Below are 19,312 nucleotides of genomic sequence, written 5' to 3' on the forward strand. Positions count from 1 at the left end.
GTAATTTATCCTATGGACTCCCCCTCTACAGCTGTGCAATCAATCTAGCACTAAACATGGCTGATTAACCCCTTTTAGCACTTTGCGTGCTGGAGCACTTGCTAGGTTGCTAAAACCCTTAGTGAAACATAGCTCCCCTCCAGGACTTTACCAGTGACTTTGTCACAGTGAGTTACCCATTTGATCACTATTCATGGTCTGGGCTTATGCAATTTTCAGCACATCAATGTTTCAAATCTTTTGATTTATTTTGTTTGACAAGACACAAGACAAGACACACTCAATAAAGGAGTGGTTCTGCAGGTGGGGACCACAGACCACATATCAGAACCAGTGCTTTCTGGCTGATGTTTTGGTCATTTTTGAAGGTTGGTTGTGCTTTCACACTCGTGGTAGCATGAGATGGACTCTACAATCCACACAAGTGGCTCAGGTAGTGCAGCTCATCCAGGATAGCACATCAATGCAAGCTGTGGCAAGAAGGTTTGCTGTGTCCGTCCGCGTAGTGTCCAGAGGCTGGAGGCGCTACCAGGAGACAGGCCAGTACACCAGGAGATGTGGAGGGGGCCGTAGGAGGACAACAACCCAGCAGCAGGACCGCTACCTCCACCTTTCTGAAAGGAGGAACAGGAGGAGCAATGACAGAGCCCTGCAAAATGACATCCAGCAGGCCACAAATGTGCATATGTCTGCACAAACAGTTGGAAAGCAACTCCTTGAGGATGGTCTGAGTGCCCGATGTCCATAGAAGGTCGGTTGTGCTCCACAGCCCAACACCGTGCAGGATGTTTGGCATTTGCCACAGAACAGCAGGATTGGCAAATTTGCCACTGGCGCCCTGTGCTCTTCACAGATGAAAGCAGGTTCACACTGAGCACATATGACAGACATGACAGAGTCTGAAGAAGCTGTGGAGAGCGATCTAATGCCAGCAACATCCTTCAGCATGACCGGTTTGGCAGTGGGTCAGTAATGGTGTGGGGTGGCATTTCTTTGGAGGGCCGCACAGCCCTACATGTGCTCACCAGAGGTAGCCTGACTGCCATTAGGTACCGAGATGAGATCCTCAGGCCCCTTGTGAGACCATATGCTGGTGCGGGTGGCTCTGGGTTCCTCCTAATGCAGGACAATGCCAGACCTCATGTGGCTGGAGTGTGTCAACAGTCCCTGCAAGATAAAGGCTTTGAAGCTATGGACTGGCCCGCCCGTTCCCCAGACCAGAATCCAATTGAGCACATCTGGCACATCATGTCTCACTCCATCCACCAATGTCACGTTGCACCACAGACTGTCCAGGAGTTGGCGGATGCTTTAATCCAGGTCTGGGAGGAGATCCCTAATGACAACATCCGCCGACTCATCAGGAGCATGCCCAGGTGTCGTAGGGCGGTCAAACGGGCACATGGCGGCCACACACACTACTGAGCATCATTTCCTTGTCTTGAGGCATTTCCACTGAAGTTGGATCAGCCTGTAATTTGATTTTCCACTTTGATTTTGAGTATCATTCCAAATCCAGACCTCCATGGGATATTAATTTTAATTTACATTGATCACTTTTGTGTTTTATTGTTCCTAACAAATTCTACTTTGTAATGAATCAAGATTTGCAACTGGAATCTTTTATTCAGTGATATCTAGGATGTGGTGTTTTAGTGTTCCCTTTATTTTTTTGAGCAGTGTATAAAACTCAAAATCTGTAGTAGCCCGCTATATACAAATCCACAGTTCTCGCCCGATTTGGGTGAAATTTGGCAAGCCCCTTCTTCACCCACAGGAGCAGAATACTGTGCACGTTACATCTCGCTAGCGCCAGCGTCATGAGATTGGGGCCCCTGACGTTAGGCCCTATACATATATTAGAGAAATGTGAAAGTAAAAGTGCTGAGGGGAAAACAACAGTTGTGACTGACAGGGAAGGATTATAGCGATGGCACCAAAGAGTTGCTGCTAAAAGGGGCCGCACTACCACACACAGCACACAAACATTTCACAAACACCAAACAAACATCACACATACACCAACCCACAAGCACAACACCACACAAATGCCACAACACACCACACAAACACCAGACCACTCTAGACACACACAACACAATCACCACCCCATAAATACCACATCACACACACACACACACATGCAAGGACCACACATGCATGCAAACACACTCAGATGGGAGCACCCTACGCACACGGACAAACATTACTGAGCAGCAATATTGGTCAGGCGAAAAATGCCTCACAGTAAGATTGTCATTATTGTTTACTCTACAGAGAGCTTTCATCACTGAAGCTGCTGAGGTAAAGTGAAAGCTGAACTCTGGTTGCTATGGGCAACTAGACAAGTCTGCCTGTGAGGCAGTTTTCATTACTTAGATGTGAGCTCCTTCAGGTCATAGTAATACTGTGTGAGGGCTGCTCTGTATTTACTATTCATCCTATTACATCTCTTATCAGTGTCAGGGGAATACTAAAGGGTCATAATACTAAGGTCTGTTTTTTTAAAATACCGCCTAAAAAACAATCATCTATTGGGAAAGTTCATCCAAAAGCTAAGAAAGCAAAATTGTGTCAAAGTGCTGAGACAAATGAACAACGTGACTTGCGGCTTGAAAAGAAATGGATGAGACAGGCTAAAGGTAAGGCAGCAGAGACATCAGAGCAACGGGAATGTCGTCTTCACCAGAATCGGATAAGGCAGGCTGAAGCAAGGAATATGGAAATATCTGAACAAAAGGATGAATGTTGTGAAAATGACCGCATACGACATATGCAACTTGTGCAAAGATGTAGGCAGGCTGATTTATACTACATAATATGTAAAATCAATAGAAATGTTGAAATTAAAAAAAAAAGTTGTTGTTCACATCAATGTTACGACAAATTAGTAAAATGCCAAAATAATAAAAATTTAAAGTGGAAAAAAATTACTGTAGCACTCTGAAAATGTCAATTTCAGGCTGACACTGAAAATTTTACTTTTGCTACCATAACCAACAATTTAACATATTTCCGCGAGCGAAACTGCGGGTATCCTACTAGTACCAGATATTTGCTGAAAAGTTGATCTTCTGTATTTACTCTATGGATGTGAATGAAGCAGAATATTTGGATGTCAAGGGCTCAACCCCCTTGAAAGTATATGGTGCAGTTCAGGATTGGACAAAGACTGAAGAGGGTCCCTGTGCACCAACCATATTTTGGCCCTCTGTAGTCTAATAGATCACCATAATGCAAAATCCCTCCTGCTTTAGATTTAGAAGTGGGCCCCCTTGTCTCTTGGGCCCCTGTACAGGCATTATGTCAGCCCATAGTACAGGTAAGTTATTACTGCCTGCATTTTTACTAGTTTACTCCAGATTTTGACAAGTGAGAAATGTGGCTAAGGCTACATTCATACATCGGTGGGAATGTTACCATCAGAGCCATGGGCCAATTTTATTCTCAGACATCATCCTAGTTTCTTCTGCTTTTTTTTTCTCTCATCTGTTTTTTGTCACTGGAGTAGGTAGACTGTCTGAACTTTTGTATCCATTCAGTACAATGAATGAGTTAAAAGCAGGGGAAGTCCAAAATATGTCCTCTGTATTACACAGATCTCCCTAGACTTTAATGGCTGCGTCTGATCCGCAAAATGGACGAGAATAAGACATGTCCTGAGTTTCGCTGACCGGAGACACAGATCCATTTTTAAAACTGACTAGCTGAAGAGCCCGGCATTGCCCGGGCATAGTAACTAACTACGGTTAGTTATAACAAATTATAATGATTATATCTATATATATATATATAATGCTGAGTGTAGAGCCCCACCCACTCTACATAGCCACATTCACTATAATATCCCACATCATCCTGTCAGCCAGAGCTACCGGACTACCACCCCTAATATCCCACATTGTCCCCTCACCCAGAGCCACCGGACTACTACCCCTAATATCCCACATCATCCCGACAAAGCCACCTGACTACTACTCCTAATATCCCACATCATTCCGTCATCGAGAGCCACCGGACAGCTACCACTTATATCCCACATCAACCCGTCAGAGCCACCGGACTACTACCTCTAATATCCCACATCATCCCATCAGCCAGAGCCACCGGACAACTACCACTAATATCTCACATCATCCCGTCACAGTTGCCGGACCACTACCCCTAATATCCCGTATCATCCCGTCAGCCAGAGCCACCGGACAGCTACTCCTAATATCCTGCATCATCCCGTCAGCCAGAGCCACCGGACTACTCCCCCTAATATCCCGAATCATCCCGTCAGCCAGAGCCACCAGACTACTACCCCTAATATCCCACATCATCCCGTCAGCCTGGGGTCAGAACCAGAGCGCTGAGTGGAACGGTCCTAACTTCCATACCGGGGATCCCTTTAAGAGAGGCATGGTGTCAGAACCAGAGCGCTGAGTGGATTTGCCCTGACTTCCATACCAATGATCCCTTTTATAGAAGCCTGTGGTGAGAATCAGAGTGCTGAGGTATTTACCCTAACTTCCATACCGGAGATCCCTTTATGAAAGCCTTGGATCAGAACGAGAGCACTGAGTGGATTTGCCCTGACTTGCATACCAATGATCCCTTTAATAGAACCCTGGGGTCAGAATCAGAGCGCTGAGGGATTTGCCTTAACTTCCGTACAGGAGATCCCTTTAAGAGAGCTTGGGGTCAGTACCAGAGCTTTTGAAGGCAATTGCCCTGACTTCCATACCGGGGATCCCCTTAAGAGAGGCCTGGGGTCAGAACCAAAGCACTGGATGGCTTTGCCCTGCCTTCCATACCGGAGATCCCTTTAAGAAAGTCCTGGGGTCAGTACCAAAACGCTGAGTGGATTTGCCCTAACTTGCATACCAATGATCCACGGGAGGGGGGATTCATTTCTGTCATGTGCTCTGTGCTCCTTTCTGGGGGGCAGACAATGGCTGGGAGCTTATGTTCCGGGGGATGCTAGATTTCTCCCACCATGTCAATGTCTGCTGAGGTCTTGTCATGTGGGAAAACGTGCTCATAGCAACCAATCACAGCTCAGCTTCTTTTAACCAGCTCTGGTGAAATGAGAGATGCTTAGTGATTGGTTGCAAGGAAAACTGTTGCTCATAGCAACCAATCACAGCTCAGCTTCCTTTGAACAGCTCTGGTGAAATGAATGATGCTTCGTGATTGGTTGGTGATACTCACATACATACATTCAGTTTTATATATAGAGATGTGTGTGGCTTAAGGAAACTTTATGGGTCTGTGTGCTGCACTAAAAGAAAGCTGACAGCATTAGGACGTTTAATACGCATGTGTGAATGTAGCCTAATCTATTCAATGGCTGCAGGTTGTCTTGAAATATTTTTTGCTATACTGGACATGATTAAAGGAAATCTTTCACCGGGGTTTTGCTATCCCATCTTAGAGCAGCATAATGTAGGGACAGAGACACTGATTCCAATGATGTTTCACTTACTGAGCTGCTTGCTGTAATTTTGATAAAATCAGCATTTTATCTGCTGCAGACCTTGGAGTTCTCTGAATGCTAAGCTCTGTATAACCCCACCCACACCACAGATTGGCAGCTTTCTGTACACACTGTGTATAGGCAGAAAGCTGCTAATCAGAAGTGCAGATTGAGTTATATAGAGCTTATGAATATGCAGGACCACATGGCAGCAGGTCTCCTAGTCCTCTAGTGATAATCTCCTGCTGATAAAACAGTGATTTTATCAAAGCTACAGCAAGCAGCTTAGTAAGTGACACATCATTGGAATCAGGGTCTCTATCTTTACATTATGCTGTTCTCAGATTAGGTGGGAAAAACCTGCTGACAGATTCCTTTTAATAAACATCTTAACATCTTCAGAGGGAACCTGTCACCAGAAATAATGCTATTAGCCTGAAGATATAGGGTTAATCTGCAGGTTAATAGTATTTTTGTTTTGCCAAGCCCTTGCACGTAGTTGAGTGCAGCGTGAAGAAAATGAACTTTATTCTCATCGGCAGCATGCAGATTCAGTCATGGGTCAGTGTTGGCACGAGTTCAGTTCAGGGTTTAGGTGCCTGTAACCGCATCCCCAGTCATGTCTGACAACCACCTGCAATGCAGAACTAGTGTCAGTCAGGGCTAGGTGTTATGAATGGGTCACCGAGGAGGATAGCAAGCCCAGGCTAAGCCACAGAAAACCAGAGAGGTTGGTAACTAAGCAGATTGCAGACCCCTGATCCTGTCCACACAACTAGCAGTAGCTGTGGAGCGTGCCTACGATGATCCTAGATGCCTCAGTACAGCTGGAGAGCTAACTAAGCCTAAAGCAAGAAAGGGGAAATCTAAACTGCCCCGGAGCAGACCCCAAAGGAATAGATAGCCCCCAAACATATATTGTCGGTGAGACAAGATGAATACACAAACGCAGGCAGGAAAATAGACTGAGCAAATGATGGGGCCCACACTGACTAGACAGGACAGGAAAGGAAAGACACTGCAATCACGCAAAAAAACCTGCAAAAAGTCCAACACGTCTGATGCACAAAAACACTGAAGTCGTAGGACTTCGCCCCCACTATATCAGCACTCTGGTATATTCTGAAAGCAAAGCAAAAAAGAGGCCAGTATAACAGGGGACAAAACAGGCACAAGCAGGGCAGTGATTCAGCACAGCTGGCTGACCCGCACAAAGCAGAGATAGGCAAAACCAGATCAAATGCAAACAGAATAGCAAATGAACCACTTAGCTGAACATTGCAAAAATCACCAGCAGGGATAGAGGCAGTCGGCTGTCTTAAATCCCAATCTGAAACCCCAGATCTCCAATCGTCATCCTCATTATCAGGTGGCCAGCCTCTGTCAATCAGATCAGCTCCACTACCTCCAGTAACCACCAGAGGGAGCCCAGAAAGAGAACTCGCAACCCCTCTGTCAATCTGACCAGCTCCACTACCCTTAGCAATAACCAGAGGGAGGCCAGAAAGAGAATTCACAACAGTACCCCCCCTTGAGGAGGGGTCACCGAACCCTCATCCACACCACCAGGCCGGTCAGGATGGGCCCGGTGAAAGGCACAAACCAATCTTTCGGCATGAATGTCGGAAGCAGACACCCAAGAATTATCCTGGCCATAACCCTTCCATTTGACCAAGTACTGGAGTCTCCGTCTGGCCAAACGAGAATCCAATATTTTCTCTACCTCATACTCCAAATTACCTTTAACCAATACAGGGTCAGGAGGCGCCGCCATGGGAACTACTGGCTCCACAAACCTCTTCAACAAAGATTTATGAAACACGTTATGAATCTTAAACGTAACTGGAAGAGCCAAACGGAAAGAAACTGGATTAAGGATTTCCAAAATCTTATAAGGTCCAGTGAATCTTGGCTTGAATTTTGGAGACGCAACCTTCATAGGAATATTCTTTGAAGACAACCAAACCATATCGCCCACTTTAAACCGGGGACCAATGGTCCTACGCCTGTTGGAAAACCGTTGGGCTTTTTCCTGAGATTGGGACAACTTATCCACCACTTGGTCCCAAATCTGCTGCATTCTCTCTACCACAGAATCCACACTTGGGCAGGCTGAAGATTCCACCTGCCCTGAAGAAAATCTATGATGAAACCCAAAATTACAGAAAAAGGGCGACATCAAAGTGGCAGAACTAGCTCTATTGTTTAGCGCGAATTTGGCCAAGGGCAAAAATGAGACCCAGTCAACCTGATCAGCAGATATGAAACATCTCAAATAGGACTCCAAAGTCTGGTTTGTTCTCTCAGTCTGCCTATTGGTCTGAGGATGAAATGCAGAGGAGAAAGATAACTGAATTCTCAGTTAGGAACAAAAAGCTCTCCAAAATCTGGAAGCAAACAGGACTCCTCTGTCCGACACAATGTTCTCAGGAATCCCGTGCAGCCGAACCATCTGTTGTAAAAACAAGGGCACCAACTCAGAAGAAGATGGCAACTTTGGGAATGGTACAAGATGGACCATCTTAGAAAATATATCACAGATCACCCAGATAACAGTCATTCTTTGAGAGTCAGGAAGATTAGAAATAAAATCCATTGAAATATGGGTCCATGGCCTCCTGGGCACCAGCAGGGGCATCAACAACCCACTAGAACGAGCAAAGGACTTGGACCAAGAACAAGTCCCACAGGACTGCACAAAATTCCTGACATCACGAGATAAGGCAGGCCACCAAAAAGATCGACTCACCAAATCTCTGGTACCAAAAACACCTGGATGACCAGCCAACGCAGAGCAATGAATTTCAGACATTACCCTTTTCCTCCACTGGTCAGGGACATACAATTTTCCCATAGGGCACCGTTCAGGTTTGTCCTCCTGAATCTCCTCCAGGGCATGTCTCAAATCGGGTTAGATGGCAGAAAGAACTACACCCTCATTTAGAATGGTAGTAGGCTCGGTCACATCAAGAGAATCTGCAAAGAAACTCCTAGAAAGGGCATCCACCTTAACATTCTTAGTGCCCGGAAGAAAAGAGACCACAAAATTAAAACGTGTGAAAAACTAGGCCCACCTAGCCTGTCTAGGATTCAAGCGTTTGGCTGATTCAAGATAAATCAAATTCTTGTGGTCGGTGAGGACCACAACTTGATGTCTAGCTCCCTCCAACCAATGTCTCCACTCTTCAAATGCCCATTTCATGGCCAACAATTCCCGATTTCCCACGTCATAGTTACGTTTCGATGGGGAGAATTTTCGAGAAAAGAAGGCACAGGGATTCATCTTAGAAGTCACCGGATCTCTTTGGGATAAAACGGCTCCTGCACCAATCTCAGAAGCATCTACCTCCACCTGAAATGGGAGTGAGACATCAGGTTGCCGTAGAACCAGAGCCGAAGTGAATCTCCGCTTAAGCTCCTGAAATGCCGAAACTGCCTCTGGAGACCAATTCACCACATCAGCGCCCTTTTTGGTCAAATCAGTCAGTGGTTTAACAATACCAGAAAAATTACTTATAAATTTACGGTAGAAATTAGCAAAACCCAAAAACTTCTGGAGAGCCTTCAAAGAAGTGGGCTGAACCCAATCATAAATGGCCTGTATCTTGGCCGGGTCCATTTCAATAGTAGACGGGGACAAAATGAATCCCAAAAATGAAATCCTCTGTACACCAAAGAGGCATTTTGATCCCTTAACATACAGAGATTTTTCCCTCAAAATCCGGAACACAGTCCGGACATGTTCCACATGAGAATCCCAATCACTGGAAAAGATCAAAATATCATCCAGATAAATGATCAAAAACTTATCCACAAAATCCCGGAAAATATTGTTCGTAAAAGATTGGAAGACAGAAGGGGCATTAATGAGCCCAAAAGGCATCACCAGGTACTCAAAATGTCCCTCCGGAGTGTTAAACGCCGTCTTCCATTTATCCCCGTGCTTGATGCGAATAAGATTATACGCCCCCCTGAGGTCAAGCTTGGTAAACCAACAGGCACTTTTAACTCGGGAAAATAAATCAGAAATCAGGGGTAACAGGTACTGATATTTAACATTGATTTTGTTAAGGGAACGATAGTCAATACATGGCCTTAATGAAGCATCTTTCTTGGCCACAAAAAACCCCCAGCACCTAAAGGTGAAGAAGATGGTCTAATATGACCCTTCTCCAAGGACTCCTTGATATAAGATCGCATAGCATCATGTTCAGGTACAGATAAGTTGAAAAGCCAACCCTTGGGAAATTTACACCCGGGCATTAACTCAATTGTACAGTCATAACTTCTATGAGGAGGCAAAGACACAGACTTACTCACTAAATACATCAGAAAAATCAGCCAAATAGTCGGGAATATCATGAGACTGGGGAGAGGTGGAGAAAACACGAGTGTCGCTAAGAACACATTGACAACCCCAACTCACCACAGACACAGATTTCCAATCCAAAACTGGATTATGAGTTTGCAACCAAGGAAAACTCAGAACATTGGTATCATGCAAATTGTGCAACACCAAAAATTTACAATTTTCTTGGTGGTCCGGGGCGACCCGCATTATCACCTGGGTCCAAAACTGGGGTTTATTCTCCGCCAAAGAAGTAGCATCAATACCCCTCAAAGGGATAGGAGTCCACAGGGGTATCAATGGAAAACCACAATGTTTGCAAAGTCCAAATCCTTCAGATTCAAAGCTGCTCCTGAATCAACACAAGCCTTAGCGGAAGATGTAGACAAGGAGCAGATCAGGGTAATCACCAAAAGGAACTTAGGCTGTACACTGCCCACCGCAGATGTGTGAGCAAAACGCTTTTCTCATTTAGGGCAGACATAAATAGTATGAGAGGCGTCCCCACAGAAAAAACACAACTTACTGCGCCTTCTAAACTCCTGACATTGCGCCCTAGACAAAATCCTATCGCATTGCATGGTTTCAGAAGTTCGTTCAAAAGGCGGCAACACCTCTCGTGTAATTTTACGTTCACGTAAACGCCGATCAATTTGAATGGCCAATGACATAGAGTCATCAAGACCAGAGGGAACAGGAAATCCCACCATAACATCTTTTATGGTTTTTGCCAAGCCCTTCTGAAAGAGAGCTGCTAGGGCATCGTCATTCCATGTAGTAAGGACCGCCCACTTTTGGAATTTTTGACAATATAACTCTGCAGAATCCTCACCCTCGTTCAATGCCAATAAGGTTTTCTCAGCTTGATCAATAGCATTAGGTTCATCATACAATAACCCCAAGGCCTGAAAAATCGAGTCCACATTAGCCAGAATAGGAACTCCGGGTGTCAAAGAAAAGGCCCAATCCTGGGGATTGCCGCGCAGTGGGGAGATGACAATTTTAACTTGCTGCACAGAGCTCCCCGATGAGTTAGGTTTTAGAGCAAAAAATAGTTTGCAATTATTCTGAAAAATTCAAAAATTTAGATCGATCCCCAGAAAACACATCAGGAGTAGGGATTTTTGGTTCAACAACAGATGATTGAGCAAGATAGGCAGAAATTCCCCGCACTTCACCAGCGAGCTGCTCAACACGATCAGACAATTGCTTAGTCTCCATTTATACAAAAAATATCCTCTTACAGCCCCAGAGAAAAAAAAGAGGAAAAAATATAAAAAAAAATTGACACTTTTAAAAAAAAAATTCTTTCCTTCTTTATAGTACCCTAGAGTCTACAGTAAGGCTGGTGATTCTGTTATAAATGGGTCACCGAGGAGGATAGCAGGCCCAGGCTAAGCCACAGAAAGCCAGAGAGGTTGGTAACTAAGCGGATTGCAGAACCCTGATCCTGTCCACACAACTAGCAGTAGCTGTGGAGCGTACCTACGATGATCCTAGATGCCTCGGCACTGCCGGAGAGCTAGCTAAGCCTAAAGCAAGAAAGGGGAAATCTAACCTGCCTCGGAGCAGACCCCAAAGGAATAGATAGCCCCCAAACATATATTGTCAGTGAGACAAGATGAAAACACAAATGCAGGCAGGAAAATGGACTGAGCAAATGATGGGGCCCACACTGACTAGACAGGACAGGAAAGACACTGTCTGCAATCACGCAAAAAACCCTGCAAAAAGTCCAACACGTCTGATGCACAAAAACACTGAAGTTGCACGACTTCGCCCCCACATATCAGCACTCTGGTATAGTCTGAAAGCAAAGCAAAAAAGAGGCCAATATAACAGGGAACAAAACAAACTGGCACAAGCAGTAACATAAGGGCAGTGATTCAGCACAGCCCCAGCCGGAGCTGGCTGATCCGCACAAAGCAGAGATAGACAAAACCAGATCAAATGCAAACAGAATAGCAAATGAACCACTTAGCTGAACATTGCAGGGACAGAGCAGGAGACATCAGACTTCAGGAGGCACAGGAAGAAAATCACCAGCAGGCCCACATGGTATTTCTCATATGCACTTTATAGCCACTGAAGTATTATCTGATGCTGCTACATATGTATTATATTTATGATGTGCAATACCTTTGACAGTGGCTTTATGTACTTATCTGGTTCTTTGGGAGATTATTAGTTGTGGTAAGTCATTGCTTCTATAATAAGGCATGACTCATTGTAGGTCCTTTTTGTATTTTAAATGTTTTTAAAATGCTTTGTGTGCTTTTTTGCTTTTTGTAATATTGTCTAATAAAGTGTCATTATTCTTTATATATACAATTGAGGTGCTCCTTTATGTATGGGCATGATCTTTTTTCTTACTCTTCTATGAAAAAGGGAGGACAGCGCAGAAGGAAGGCCTCCGTACCTACCTGGCCTGGTGTATCTAAAATTGCTTCCAGGCTGCCCGGCTCTCCATTACGATCTGTTACCAGTGCCCCGGTCTGTACTATCAACCATCAGGTTAAGGAAAAGAAAACTACAGCCCTTGTGTCCTCCAGTGATCTCTTGTGCCCTGAGTCCTGTGTAGGGAAGGTGACCTGATGGACGTGTCAGAATGGAGAAAGGAAGGTTTGCACAGTTTAGACAGGTGTCAGTTACTACAGTGGGGAATCAGCTGAGAAAGTGTAGTGGACGTGCAGTACCTTGGGTTGACCATTAGAGGGCAGGGAGGAGTGTGAGCAAAGGACTTGACATCAGCTTAGGGCTTAGGAAACCGTTGGTCATGGGGGGCGGAGTTACAGGGAACCGGGAATGATATAAATTTGACAGGAGGGTTCCAGAAAGTTCCAGTTCCCAGGGGGAGCTCCAGTGACAGGAGGACTACGACAGTTTGTGCACTGTGAGGAAAATCAAATCAGGGGGACTGAGGAGAGAGAACGTCAGGGGGGTGGTCCTGACAGGAAGAACCGCAGTATAGACGAGGCATGGGGTGAAGGACACCGTATTTGGAACAACAAAACTGACCAGTAAAGTGCTGATGGTGTACAGGCCTAAGGCGGCCACAGTGACTGAGCTGACAGGATCGTCACAGAGTGAAAAAGGGGCGGTACGTATAAATATGTCCCTGGTGTAAAGTATGGTGTGTGAAGCGGCCCTGGACACGGAGGGCCGTGAGAAAGATATTGTGGTGTGCTGTGAGGGCCGTTAGTCGGACGGTGGAAAATAAACTTGGACCTGTTGCACCCGAAACTTGCCTCTATCTTGTGTCTGTACGTCACTGCGCGGTATACAGAGGGACCACCCCCAGCCCGGGCCACCGACCCTACCCCTGCACCACAAGGTACACGAAGTCTGACATAAACAGAACCGGTAGCCCTGGGGCCCCGCTCCACCTGTGGGGAGCAGAACCATCCCAGCTGCGTCAACATCAGCCCCAGTGGTCTCCTTTAGCAGCGTCAGCCATCCGTTGCCGAACACCACAGGTGGCATCACATTAAATCCCATATGCACATTCCCCATTTTACGGCACAGCCAGGGCCATGGAGTCGGGTCATGGCTCCATGACTTCCCCAAAGAATTGTCTTCCGAGTACCACGCGGCCCTGGTGGGCGTGCCACTTATAACTGGCAATGTCAGCCAGGCTGTTACCAGTAATTTTCAAATCAATAACACGGGCGATAATATGCACCAATTATATAGAGGCACTGCCTGAAACTTTTCAGGTTGTTTGAATGATGTGAGCTGTAAATGTATAATCTTGTGTTTTGCGTTCACCATTTACAGTAAGGTAAATTCTAATTATCTTATTCTCCCCACCCACTTACATTTTTGCTGTTTCATCTTATCACTGTGAATCTCAATCTCTTTATTTGTCAGTTAAAACTCTTCTTTGAAGATTTTGCTTAGATTAGTACATTGTTCTAACTTCCTTTCTGTGTCATTAATTTGCCTATATTTCTGCTTACTTTCTGATGGTTATCTCATAATCTTTCATGCTGTAAAAGTGTACAGTCATACAATAAAGTATTAGTCACACCAGTATGCAAGGTACACAGTATATTTCTAATTTTTACTCACCTGTCATTCAAAGAAAGCTAACCAATTTATAGCTATCATGACTAGAGGACTAGAGGTGGGCAAACCTGAATGTTAAAGTGCAGAGTCTGTCTATGCACGGATGCCAAACACAGACTTCTCCCAAAGGTCCGTATTACTGTTCGAATTTGGCAGTCCGAACAAAGCTTCTTAAAATCAACAAGCTTTACTGTGTTCTCGTACCAGCGCAGGCAAAACCGACCGCTGAGGGCTGCAGCCCCCAGCTGTCTGCTTTATCTTGGCTGGTTATCAAAAATATAAGGGTCCACACTACATTTTTTTTAATTATTTAAATAAATAATAAAAAATATCCAGCCAAGCTAAACCAGTCATCTGGGGGCTAGTATTCTCAGAATGGGACAGGGTCATGGATATTGGCCCTCCCCAGCCTAAAAATAGCAGCTTGCAGCTGCCCAGAAAAGGTGCATCCATTAGATACGCCAATTCTGGCGTTTGATCCGGCTCTTTTAGTTTTGAGGTTGATGTCAGCTGTTTTATGTTGACATTAAGCCCAACGGTTAGTAATTGAGAGGCGCCTATAAGACCCCCGTATTAACCCAATAGTTAAATGCAATAAACACAGAGTAAAGTCATTTAATTGAAATAAAAACTCCACAATCTTCTTTTACCAATTGTTCCACAAAATAGCAAAGTTATACTTACCTGTCTGCCAATAATTAATGCCCATGTTCCACGATGATCCGAATGGTTTGGTGAGTGGTCACATCAGTGATATGACCTCTTACAACTTCAGCCAGAAAACACTAAGCTGAGCGTGAGAACACGGCTGCAGTGACCAGCGGTAACTCTAATGATGTCACTGCTGGTCACAGTCAGCCGCAGTCTTGCGTTCTGGACAGTGTGTTCTGGCTTGCGTGATGAGAGGTTTCATCACTGATGTGACTGCTCATCACATCATTCGATTCATTGAGGGACATGGCCATTAATGGATGAATGGCAAAAAGGTGAGTATAAATTTGCTTTTTTATTGAGTAAAATAGGGTTGGGGAGTTTTTATTTCAATTAAAGGACTTTTTTCTGCCTGTGTTTTTATTACATTTGACTGTGAGGTTGATGTCAGCTGACATTACAAAACCGATATCAACACCACAGCTATTACCCCTCTTGCTAACACACCCAGGGCAAGTTGGAAGAGCCAGGTAAAACACCAGAATTGACACATCTAGTGGATGCGCCTTTTCTGTGGCAGTTGTGGGCTGTTAATATTTAGACTGGGGAGATCCAATATCCATGGCCACTTTCCAGTCTGAAAATACTATCCCTCAGCTGTCTGCTTTAGCTTGGCTAGTTATTAAAAATGGGGGGACCCCACACCTTTTTTTAAATTATTTATTTAAATAATTAGAAAAAATGCAAGGGAACACCTATTTTTTTTATAACCATCCAATATAAAGCTGACAGCTGAAGGATGCAGCCTGCAGCTGTCTGCTTTAGTCAAATATTATGTCCAAAATTTAAAGAAATGGCACTTTAAAATGCTAAATACCAAACAAAAAGGGGCAGAAATAGTTCTACCACCTAAAAATGAAGCAAACCATAAATATGCTAAAATTTAATGTTTACTGAAATAATTTAAAAAATATAAAAAGACCACATATCCATATTAAGCAGAAGAAGCAGAAGGGCAAAACGTGCATCGGGGCACAGGTGATCACCGTCAGACTGCGAGCACAATTTTCATCTTTTTTATCTACTATAGGTAACATCATTAGGATTAAGACTTGTATCCCATTGTGGAGCAAGTTTTTGCATTTGGCATGTTTAATACACTTCAAATGACTGGGTACACATAGGCTGTGGTTTGGAATACATGAATGTATAATCTTTTGGGATAATTAGTTTTGTTGAGGTTTTGAGCACATATTTAACCTCTGTTTTACAGACATTTCCCTCTGTGATTTTGAATCTGTGTAATTATATCTAATATATTATATCCTATTTATTACCTATTTATATTACATTGAACTGATTTTTTTATCTGTGGTCTGCAGTTATTTCCCATTGGGATATGTTTATGTTTAATATGGATAAGTGGCCTTTTTATATTTTTTAAAATTCTTTCAATAAACATTAAATTTTAGTATATTTATGGTTCACTTCATTTTTAGGTGGTAGAACTATTTCTGCTCCTTTTTGTTTGGTATTAAGCTGTCTGCTTTAGCTTGGCTGGCTATCAAAAATGGGGGGACTCCTTACAGTTTTTAAAAATTATTTATTTAAATACACTCGATCTGCAGCAACTGCTTGATGTTGCTCTGCGAGACATGGCTGCTAGGAACTGAGGTGATGTCAGTAAGGTTATCTCAGTTCATGGCCGGTGTGAACTGAGATAATCTTACTGTAAGGTCAGCTGAGTTCATAGCAGCTGGTTTTCATGCCGTGCAGCACCAGTGCTGGAGTGATCAATAACCGCGAGTCCGGCATTGGGTACTCCAGCATTCATCAGTCCGGCACTCAAGCTACCATGAGACTCGGTGGCTGGAAACTCAGGTAACTTTAAAGGTTACCACAATTCACAGCCACTGAGTCTCCTGGCATTTGCAAGGTCCAGAAACTACTTTAAGGTTAATAGAGTTTCCAGGTGTACTTGTTAATAAATAAAAAAGAAAAAAAAACAGAGTATGTCTGCTGTAATTTTTATAACCAGCTGAGTGAAAGTCAATGTCTGGGGGCTAATGTTAATATTCTGGCAAGGGGCCAATAGCCATAAAGATTCCCAGGCTATTAATATCAGTTTACAGCTGTTTTCTTAGCCTTTTTTGGTTATTATAGGGGAGACTCCCCAAAAATGACATAGGGACACACCCATATTTACTAACCAGCAAAGGCTAAACAGACAGCTGTGGTGGGCTGATACTAATAGCCTAGGAAGGGGCCATGGATATTGACCACCTTCCAGACTAAGAAGATCAGCCCTCTGCCACCCAAGAAATTAACCTCTCTCTTCCCACTTGTTCTGGTGTGGTGGCAAGTGAGGTAATAATTGTGTGGTTAATGTCGCCTGCTCACTAGTTAGTAATGGAGAGGCATCCCCATTACTATACCCATAGTCAAATGTAATAAAGACACGCAGAGTAAAGTCAATTATTTGAGATAAAAACTCCCCGACCCTCTCTTACCCATTTATTCAACAAAAATAAATATGCAAAGTTATACTCACAATTCTGCCAATATTTCATTAAGGGGGGGGGGATTAATTTCAAAGTACAACAAAGGGTCATAATAAAATTGCTTTATTCACAAGTGAGGCAAGGTGAAAAAGGCACAAGTGCAATGCTGTAAAACCATAAAAGCATCACCCACAATAAGGGACACAGAGGCCCATGTTGCCAGTACTGCACTCTGATATAATCATGATAATGAGGAATAGTATTATATAGCACATACACCTAGTAACTCATAATGGTAGGTGCAATACACATAACAAATGGCCAGGCTATGACTGAATAGGTCAAAACTCGAAAACATATACACATATTATGCTCAATATTAGCTATTACCTGGACACTTGTAGCAGATGGCAAACAGGGGGTCCCTGGGTCCGCCCCAACACGCGTTTCGGAACACCTTCGTCAGTGGGCGCGAGGAATAGTGAGAGAGACTCTGTTTAAATAACGGGCATAGACCGGAAATTGGGCAGGCGCCGTAACTGGAAGTAGTAATGCGTTGTCATAGTAACGCGCACGCTAGTCGTGTGCATATCTAATGAATCAGAGCGGCGATGTGAGCCGGCGCCTGGGAGATACCCACACCCCTCTAGGTATGACAGTGAGCAAGTGTGAAGCCCAGAACACGCGGGGCCCCGCGAGACTGGACGCCCATAATACCTGACGTCAACATAGGAGGTGCTGAGGGAGCCACACAGGCGCAATAGAAAAACTGAGGGAAGCGCCACCATGTTGGAAGCTGGCATAAATACATAGTCTCCATGGGGCCATAAGGGAAATGGATGGCACACGGAAAAAGGACATTAACCATCCATCATGCGGATAATATAAATATGAAATAGATAATCGTAAATACTAAATGTAAAAAATAATTAAAGCCAATATAATCTATAGAGGACAAATACAATGGAATGATATTCACATACAATTAGTGGGAATATACATGTGTATATATATATATACATATAAAAGTATATAAGGGATATACAGACTCACAATTTAATAATAAAATACATACAATAATGATCAAAATATCACAATATGGTAACAAGAGTATGAATATCCCCATATAATTCCAGCTTCCTTTGCTGTCTTGTTCTGCATCATACTAGAGTTTGTGTGAGATTGAAGAAAACCTTTAGCAGATGTCTGGCTTGTATCAAAATGTGATACAAATGCATGCCTTATGATAATTTGTGTAGGCCCTGTACTTTAGGCTTGGTACCTGGCATTCAATTACAGCATAGAATGGATCATTGTCCACCATTCTTTGAATCTGGCAAGACTACATGGACAATGCAGTGAAGAGGCCTTCACGAGGCAACATGACATCGATCCTACTCCTGGGAATATGGTGTGGGATGGCATAACATACAATAACAGGACCACCCTAGTCTTCATTTCATGCACACTAAAAGCATTACATTAATTTGGTCATGGAACCACTGGTACGATCATTTCTCCAAAGTGTCCCAAGAATCATTTTCAACATAACGCCAAGTCACATGTTGTTGATGCTACTGTGAACAGCCTTCTTGGCCCAAATGTGCTACCATTGCATATAGTGTCTCTGGACTTGTCTTCCATTTAGCACATCTGCAAGATCATTGGTCAACAATTGCAAAAGGAGTTGCCAGCAGCGGATCTTGATATCCATACTAAAGTGCATTCATTGGGGCAGAACATTTCTCAGACAACCATTAATAATCTCATTGATAGCAGCCTAGCCTGTGTAACTGCGAGCATTTCTATGGGTGGCACTCATACTTGATGCTGAAAAAAATTGCAACGTTTTGGAAATGTCTATTGATCTTGCAATTTCCATAATTCCCCTAATTTTCCTTCTTGACGTTGCAGTTTCAATCTTGAGTAGTGTATGTAATAGCTTCTTCTAGTTTTGTTTTTATTTGTAGCACACACATCACATATTTTAATTTTGTTAGCCATTAAAAGGTATCATATCTACAAGATAATTTTGTTTCTCCCTCTGAGAGCAATCTTTTTCAACTAATACAGTACCAATTTTTTTTCTTTTAGCATATTTTCAGTAACACCAATACAATATTCAAAATAAAGAACTATGCTAATGTATATTTTTGTTACATTGTGTGAATATCTTGCAATATATCAATGTGTTAAATACTGCTTTTGCTAGAAGCTACACTATGAACAGAAAAGCTCAGAGTGGTCTTAGCGGCTCCACATCTGGCCTCGTGGGCTGCATAA

Source organism: Dendrobates tinctorius, unplaced genomic scaffold (assembly GCF_039654945.1).
Source record: "Dendrobates tinctorius isolate UK_male_01 unplaced genomic scaffold, ASM3965494v1 ptg000154l, whole genome shotgun sequence".
Classification (NCBI taxonomy): Eukaryota; Metazoa; Chordata; class Amphibia; order Anura; family Dendrobatidae; genus Dendrobates; species Dendrobates tinctorius.